Raw genomic sequence first — 9,675 nt, 5'->3', positions numbered from 1 at the left:
TTTAAAAACACAGCAAGCAAGGGTTACTCCAAGCGGAGTCTCCCTTTTTTCCAAAAATTGGGCCACACAGACACCCACTCCATCAGTGGCAGCACTTGGGCCCTAGTTGCAAACAGGATGTTTTGATTTGCATCAAGCACATTCAAAAATACGCCATAATTAACCGTCCCCAGGATGACACCGGGGTAGGTAGCAAAGTTTTTCCTGATCCCAGCTCTGTTCATCTTGGCTTCTTTTAAAAACACAGCAAGCAAGGGTTACTCCAAGCGGAGTCTCCCTTTTTTCCAAAAATTGGGCCCCACACACACCCACCCCTTCAGTGGCAGCAGTTGTGCCCCAGTTGTACACTTCACAGCTACATTTGCATCAAGCACATTCAAAAATACGCTATTCTTAACCGTCCCCAGGATGACACCGGGGTAGGTAGCAAAGTCTTTCCTGATCCCAGCTCTGTTCATCTTGGCTTCTTTTAAAAACACAGCAAGCAAGGGTTACTCCAAGCGGAGTCTCCCTTTTTTCCAAAAATTGGGCCACACAGACACCCACCCCATCAGTGGCAGCACTTGGGCCCTAGTTGCAAACAGGATGTTTTGATTTGCATCAAGCACATTCCAAATCAACAAGCATTTACTCTCCCCAGGATGACACAGGGGTAGTAAATTCCTTCTGGATCCATGACTTGTTCATTTTGATGAACGTCAGTCTGTCCACATTGTCACTGGACAGACGCGTGCGCTTATCTGTCAGCACACACCCAGCAGCACTGAATACACGTTCAGAGACAACGCTGGCAGCTGGACACGACAAAATCTCCAAGGCGTAACTGGAGAGCTCTGGCCATTTTTCTAGGTTTGAAGCCCAAAAGGAGCAAGGCTCCAGTTGCACAGTCATGGCATCGATGTTCATTTGGAGATACTCCTGTATCATCCTCTCCAGCCGTTGAGTATGTGTCAGACTTGTTGTCTCTGGTGGCCTTGCAAAAGAGGGTCTAAAAAAATTATGAAAAGATTCCATAAAATTGCTGTTACCGGCACCAGATACGGTCCTACTGGTACGGGTAGACTGTTGAAGATGACGAGACCGTCCCATGTTTGTCAAGTTACAACTGGGAGATTCCCTCCCTGCACCTGCACGGTTGTTTGGTGGAAAAGCCGAGCTAAGATCGAGTAACAGCTTCTGCTGATACTCCTGCATACGTGCGTCCCTTTCTATGGCTGGAATTATGTCACAAAATTTGGACTTGTACCGGGGATCTAATAGTGTGGCAATCCAGTAGTCATCATCACTTCTAATTTTGACAATACGACTGTCATGTTGGAGGTAGTGCAACAAAAAGGCACTCATGTGTCTTGCGCAGCCATGCGGACCAAGTCCACGCTGTGTTTGTGGCATAGAGGTGCTACCCGTTCTTTCTTCCTCTGACATCTCCCCCCAACCTCTTTCAACTGAAATTTGACCAAGGTCTCCCTCATCCGCTGAGTCTTCCATGTCCATGGACAGTTCGTCCTCCATTTCTTCATGTTCTCCTGCACCTTGCTCAACATTTCGCCTGCTACTATGCGCCCTTGTCGATCCCTGTTCCCCATGGTCCCATGCCTGCTGCGTTGGTGATGATGAACGTCTGGACCTTGGTGATGTTGTTGTCCCTTGCGCATATGAATCCTCCTGTAGTTCCTCCCCTTCATGTTGTCCCACCCCCTGACTCCGAATAGTGTTTAGCGTGTGCTCCAGCATGTAAATGACTGGAATCGTCATGCTGATAATGGCATTGTCAGAGCTAAACATATTCGTCGCCATGTCGAAACTGTGCAGAAGGGTGCATAGGTCCTTGATCTGAGACCACTCCATCAGGGTGATCTGCCCCACCTCTGCATCTCGTTGGCCCAGGCTATACGTCATGACGTATTGCACCAGGGCTCTGCGGTGCTGCCACAGTCGCTGTAACATGTGGAGAGTTGAATTCCAGCGTGTCGCCACATCGCATTTCAGGCGATGAACCGGCAGGCCGAAAGACTTCTGGAGCGATGCAAGTCGCTCTGCTGCGGCGCTTGAACGGCGGAAGTGAGCTGACAGTTTTCGTGCCCTGTTCAGAAGGCCATCTAGGCCGGGATAGTGTGTTAAAAATTGCTGGACGACAAGGTTCAACACGTGAGCCATACAAGGTACGTGTGTCACAATGCCCAGGCGAAGTGCCGCACCCAGGTTTGCAGCATTGTCGCACACGGCCTTACCAGGCTGCAGGTTGAGTGGAGACAACCATTTATTAAACTCGGACCGCAGAGCTGACCACAACTCCTCAGCTGTGTGACTCTTATTCCCAAGACATGTCAAGCTAAAGACCGCCTGATGCCGTTGCGCTCTGCTGCCAGCATAGTAATGAGGCGTGCGTGATTCCTTCTGCGCAGTGAGAACGCTGGTGGCCTGACAAGGCAGGCTTGGGGCGGAGGTGGAGGACCCAGATGAGGTGGAGGATGCAGAAGCTGTGGCGGAACTTGGACAGACAGAGGATTGACACACAAGTCGTGGGGACGGCAAGACTTGTGCAGCAGACCCTTCACCATCTATCACCATAGTTACCCAGTGCCCAGTCAGCGACATGTAACGTCCCTGTCCATGCTTACTGGTCCAAGTATCGGTGGTGAAATGCACCCGTTCACATACAGAGTTTCTCAAGGAAGCGGTGATGTTGTGTGCGACATGCTGGTGTAGCGCGGGCACACCTTTCTTAGAGAAGTAGTGGCGACTAGGCATCTGGTACTGGGGCACAGCGACAGACATAAGGTCTCTAAAATCCTGTGTGTCCACTAGGCGGAAAGGCAGCATTTCGGTAGCCAACAGCTTACAGAGGGATAGAGTCAACCTCTTAGCTTTGTCATGGGTCGGAGGAAGTGGCCTTTTATTTGACCACATCTGAGGGACAGAGATCTGGCTGCTGTGTGTAGACGGTGTTGAGTAGGGTGTCCCTGGAAAAATGCAGGTTTGTGAGGAAAGTGCAGGCGGAGACATGATGTTGCCTTCATCCAACGTTGGTGCTATCGATGTCTGAGAGAGCTTTACACACTCACTTGTTTCCCCTTCCAAACCAACTGACGACCTTACAAGCAAACTGCCTGTTGCGGTTACAGTGGTGGAAGTTTGGCGTGGAAAAACAGGTGTGACAGCTGTCCCCACAGTCCTAGAAGATGAAGAGCGCGCGGATGCACTGGAAGGTGCGGGCGGTGGATGGTTCGCTCTTGCAGCATTGCAGCACAGTGAGCTTCCCACCGGGACCTATGATATTTATTCATGTGACGATTCATGGAAGAAGTTGTCAAACTGCTGAGGTTTTGACCTCTACTAAGAGAATCATGACAAATTTTACATATCACATGATTTGGGCGATCTTTTTCTATGTCAAAAAAGGACCAGGCTAGGCAAGGCTTAGAGGCCATGCGACCTGTTGATCCACCCCGAATAATGCTCATAGGCAGAGTGGTGGCTGAGGATGCAGTTGTAGACGTGCTACCAGTGCTCCGACTCTGTCCAGGAAGGCGCAAGGTAACTTCGTCGTCGGTTGCATCCTCCTCCACCGCCTCTGTTGACCTCCTCGAGTGCCTGACTGGGGGTTGACAGTAGGTGGGATCTAGAACTTCATCATCAATTGTTGTGTTTGCACTCCCCTCCCCCTCAGACCGAGCCTCTTCTTGCCCTGACCGAATATTTAAGTTGTCATCCCAATCGGGTATCTGCGTCTCATCTTCATCAGTATGTTCCTCATTGTCTATAACCACAGGTGTTACAGTTTGTGACAAAGGGTCAACATTATGCTCAGAAACTTGGTCCTCACGGCCTGAATCAGAGTCACAAAGGTTCTGGGCATCACTGCAGACCATTTCCTGTTCTGTACTCACTGTAGCTTGGGAGCAGACCTCTGATTCCCAGGCTATAGTGTGACTGAACAGCTCTGCAGACTCAGCCATCTCAGTTCCACCATACTGTGCAGGGCTGATGGAGACTTCAGAGCTGGGAGAAATCAAGTGTGATTGGGATGACAACTCAGAGGACTGGTGTTTTTTGGATGCGGTACTTGAAGTGGCTGAGAGGGCACTTGTTGGACCACTTGAGATCCATTCAAGCATTTTCCTTTTTTGCCCATCATCTACCTTTCTTCCTGTTGTTCGTGTCCGTAAAAAAGGGAGCACATCGGATTGTCCACGGTAAGTAGTAGACATCTTACTTTTGCTGGTAGATGGTCTATCTTCAGCAGATGATAATGGAGCTTTGCCACTTTCCCCACAGACAAAACCTTTTTTGCCTTTTCCACCACGCCTCTTCCCCTTTCCACCAGCATCTGTCATTTTGCCACTCATGTTGATTGCGACAAGATTGTGGACTGAAAATGTGGTAGTAAAAATTGAGAGGTGGTGAAGATTGCAGTGGTGGTCTAGCTTTATTAACAGCAGAATAATAAAGAATAAATATCCCTGACAATGCAACTTAGTAATAATGAGTTGGAGTGTGCAACGCAGGCAGATGCGCTCTGCAAATGTCTTGGCACTAGTGGGACTATAGCAAAGTCCAATAGCCACGTATAGGATGCCACTAGGTACACTGAGTGTTTGCTAGTATAATGGCTTACTTATAATTAGTTGGAGTGTGCAACGCAGGCAGATGCGCTCTGCAAATGTCTTGGCACTAGTGGGACTATAGCAAAGTCCAATAGCCACGTATAGGATGCCACTAGGTACACTGAGTGTTTGCTAGTATAATGGCTAAGTTAAAATTAGTTGGAGTGTGCAACGCAGGCAGATGCGCTCTGCAAATGTGTTGGCACTAGTGGGACTATAGCAAAGTCCAATAGCCACGTATAGGATGCCACTAGGTACACTGAGTGTTTGCTAGTATAATGGCTTACTTATAATTAGTTGGAGTGTGCAACGCAGGCAGATGCGCTCTGCAAATGTCTTGGCACTAGTGGGACTATAGCAAAGTCCAATAGCCACGTATAGGATGCCACTAGGTACACTGAGTGTTTGCTAGTATAATGGCTTACTTATAATTAGTTGGAGTGTGCAACGCAGGCAGATGCGCTCTGCAAATGTCTTGGCACTAGTGGGACTATAGCAAAGTCCAATAGCCACAGATAGGATGCCACTAGGTACACTGAGTGTTTGCTAGTATAATGGCTTACTTATAATTAGTTGGAGTGTGCAACGCAGGCAGATGCGCTCTGCAAATGTCTTGGCACTAGTGGGACTATAGCAAGGTCCAATAGCCACGTATAGGATGCCACTAGGTACACTGAGTGTTTGCTAGTATAATGGCTTACTTATAATTAGTTGGAGTGTGCAACGCAGGCAGATGCGCTCTGCAAATGTCTTGGCACTAGTGGGACTATAGCAAAGTCCAATAGCCACGTATAGGATGCCACTAGGTACACTGAGTGTTTGCTAGTATAATGGCTTACTTATAATTAGTTGGAGTGTGCAACGCAGGCAGATGCGCTCTGCAAATGTCTTGGCACTAGTGGGACTATAGCAAGGTCCAATAGCCACGTATAGGATGCCACTAGGTACACTGAGTGTTTGCTAGTATAATGGCTTACTTATAATTAGTTGGAGTGTGCAACGCAGGCAGATGCGCTCTGCAAATGTCTTGGCACTAGTGGGACTATAGCAAAGTCCAATAGCCACGTATAGGATGCCACTAGGTACACTGAGTGTTTGCTAGTATAATGGCTAAGTTAAAATTAGTTGGAGTGTGCAACGCAGGCAGATGCGCTCTGCAAATGTCTTGGCACTAGTGGGACTATAGCAAAGTCCAATAGCCACGTATAGGATGCCACTAGGTACACTGAGTGTTTGCTAGTAAAATTGCTTAGTTTAAAAAAGTTGGAGTGTGCAATGCAGGCAGACGTGCTCTGCAAATGTCTTTGCACTAGTGGGACTATAGCAAAGTCCAATAGCCACAGATAGGATGCCACTAGGTACACTGAGTTTTTGCTAGTATAATGGCTTACTTATAATTAGTTGGAGTGTGCAACGCAGGCAGATGCGCTCTGCAAATGTCTTGGCACTAGTGGGACTATAGCAAGGTCCAATAGCCACGTATAGGATGCCACTAGGTACACTGAGTGTTTGCTAGTATAATGGCTTACTTATAATTAGTTGGAGTGTGCAACGCAGGCAGATGCGCTCTGCAAATGTCTTGGCACTAGTGGGACTATAGCAAGGTCCAATAGCCACGTATAGGATGCCACTAGGTACACTGAGTGTTTGCTAGTATAATGGCTTACTTATAATTAGTTGGAGTGTGCAACGCAGGCAGATGCGCTCTGCAAATGTCTTGGCACTAGTGGGACTATAGCAAAGTCCAATAGCCACAGATAGGATGCCACTAGGTACACTGAGTGTTTGCTAGTATAATGGCTTACTTATAATTAGTTGGAATGTGCAACGCAGGCAGATGCGCTCTGCAAATGTCTTGGCACTAGTGGGACTATAGCAAGGTCCAATAGCCACGTATAGGATGCCACTAGGTACACTGAGTGTTTGCTAGTATAATGGCTTACTTATAATTAGTTGGAGTGTGCAACGCAGGCAGATGCGCTCTGCAAATGTCTTGGCACTAGTGGGACTATAGCAAAGTCCAATAGCCACAGATAGGATGCCACTAGGTACACTGAGTGTTTGCTAGTATAATGGCTTACTTATAATTAGTTGGAGTGTGCAACGCAGGCAGATGCGCTCTGCAAATGTCTTGGCACTAGTGGGACTATAGCAAAGTCCAATAGCCACGTATAGGATGCCACTAGGTACACTGAGTGTTTGCTAGTAAAATTGCTTAGTTTAAAAAAGTTGGAGTGTGCAATGCAGGCAGACGTGCTCTGCAAATGTCTTTGCACTAGTGGGACTATAGCAAAGTCCAATAGCCACAGATAGGATGCCACTAGGTACACTGAGTGTTTGCTAGTATAATGGCTTACTTATAATTAGTTGGAGTGTGCAACGCAGGCAGATGCGCTCTGCAAATGTCTTGGCACTAGTGGGACTATAGCAAAGTCCAATAGCCACGTATAGGATGCCACTAGGTACACTGAGTGTTTGCTAGTAAAATTGCTTAGTTTAAAAAAGTTGGAGTGTGCAATGCAGGCAGACGTGCTCTGCAAATGTCTTTGCACTAGTGGGACTATAGCAAAGTCCAATAGCCACAGATAGGATGCCACTAGGTACACTGAGTGTTTGCTAGTATAATGGCTTACTTATAATTAGTTGGAGTGTGCAACGCAGGCAGATGCGCTCTGCAAATGTCTTGGCACTAGTGGGACTATAGCAAAGTCCAATAGCCACGTATAGGATGCCACTAGGTACACTGAGTGTTTGCTAGTATAATGGCTAAGTTAAAATTAGTTGGAGTGTGCAACGCAGGCAGATGCGCTCTGCAAATGTCTTGGCACTAGTGGGACTATAGCAAAGTCCAATAGCCACGTATAGGATGCCACTAGGTACACTGAGTGTTTGCTAGTATAATGGCTTAGTTATAATGAGTTGGAGTGTGCAGAGGACAGGAGGGTACAGTGGCAGGATTGTGGTGCTCTGGGTAGAGGAATGGAAGCCTGCCTTTCTATTCCCTCCTAATGGTGAAATGCAGGGAGGAAATCCCTGACCTTGGCTACACAGATGCTGTTGCTGTTTGCAGGACCTGTCACCTATGGCTCTCTGACCCTGCCGGTTTGAGCCCTTAAAAGGACTGCTATAAAGTGCTCTCCCTATGCTGTCTAACGCTGTGTATGCAGCGCATACAGCTGTATCGGCTATAGGACTCAGGAGGACGGAGCTGCGACAGTGATGTCTGACACCAAAGACGCAGAAGGCAGATAATGGCGTCCGTGAAGAAAATGTCCGGTTTTATAATGCAGGGACATGTGACATGCAGATCCTATCACACATGCCGTTGCTTCTCTGGCTCAAAGTCAACTTAGCTGTGTGTGTGTGTCTGTGATTGGCTGACATGCTGGCCCGCCCCACAAGACGTGCGCACTTAGGGAAGGAAGACAAGAAAAAAAAAAAAAAATGGCGATCGCCATTATAGAAACAGCAGTGATCTGAAGGCGCTGTTCACGCACACTATACACTGAAATGTGATAATAGTTTGATTCACAGAGTGACTTACACTATTACAGCAGAAACCAAGCTATGATTTAGCTGTTTTTTGGCTGCTAGAACCGTTCTCGAACGTTTCTAGAACTATCGAGCTTTTGCAAAAAGCTCGAGTTCTAGTTCGATCTAGAACATGCCCCAAAATCACTCGAGCCTAGAACTGGAGAACCACGAACCACGAACCGCGCTCAACTCTATCCAGGAGCTTTGGTTCCCTGAGTTTCCAATAGCAAATGTCTAGAAAAAACTCTGTCCATTGGCACAACTCAGCAAGAAAACGAGAAGACCGAGAAGATATATTTCATTTATCTTAATGCCACCTTATTAACAGCACTAAACCCTTCTATTATGTCCCTTAGCCTTTTGAGCTTATCCTCTGGTAAGCGGAAGACCATGCCTCTGGTATCGATCTCAGTGCCTAAAAACTGTATTATAGTAGCCAATCAGAATACAAAAGGATGCATAGGAAGCGTGACTTTATTTCAATATTTTAAAACAATCCAATAAAATGAAGAAAAGTCACTCATACAAGATCCACAGAAGTTGTATAATACATACATAAATCAAAACACTATAAGGCCTGTTTCACACGTCAGTGATTCTGGTACGTTTGTGCTTTTTTTTAAACATAACAGAATCACTGAGATACGCAGATCCATTATAATGAATGGGTCTGCTCACACATCAGTGATTTTTCACTGCACGTGTCTCCGTGCGGCGTACCCGCGTGTCCGTGTTTGCTGCACGGAGACATGTCCATTTTTTTCTGGCATCACTGATAGGATGTCCATAAGGTGGCAGCAGAGCATAACAGAAAAAGGTGCCTATTGTGCACTGAAAAGACCCAATGTGATGCACCAGACATATAGAGCCCTAATGGATTCACAAATATAAGATATATCATGAATGACTACTGCATAATGAACGCTAGCATGAAAAAAGAAAGGAATCCATAAAAATAAATAATAAATGGTGCACATATGTTAGAGCCCCACCGAAGGACAAAAAAAGTCTGATGGAAATAGAGAGCATATAGGAACAATAAGAATGTGCAACAGAGAGGAAGGTGAGAATGCAGGATCAATCACTGCCTGTCAGATATTAATAATCAGGGAAATAACTCTGGAGCAGACGCACAAATTAGGGTCTTACCTGGTAAGGTAACAAATAATTAATAGTAGTTGCACTCACCTATTAAGGTTGTGCCAGTCACAACCCCTAAATGCACGTTACAAATGGCGACAGCCGCAGCCCCTAGTAGAAGAGCAATAACGTATAGGAGGAAAATCGGGTGCGTGCCGCGCTGTCACCAAAGGAAACTGATGTTAATTATTTCATCTCTTTATTCTTTTTTCCGGTCAATGTGTTTCAGAGATCACTGTCTCCTTCATCAGGGCAAAAAAAGAACAGTATGCAATCAAAGGAGGAAGAACCTCTATATATACACATATGGAGCTACGTCAGAGGACTGACTGCTGTATTTCAAATACTGCCGGGATGGTCAACTGTTACAATACCGGCCATAAAAGTTCTCAAG

Source organism: Anomaloglossus baeobatrachus (genome assembly GCF_048569485.1).
Source record: "Anomaloglossus baeobatrachus isolate aAnoBae1 chromosome 11 unlocalized genomic scaffold, aAnoBae1.hap1 SUPER_11_unloc_1, whole genome shotgun sequence".
Lineage (NCBI taxonomy): Eukaryota > Metazoa > Chordata > Amphibia > Anura > Aromobatidae > Anomaloglossus > Anomaloglossus baeobatrachus.
This window is presented reverse-complemented; position numbering follows the sequence as displayed.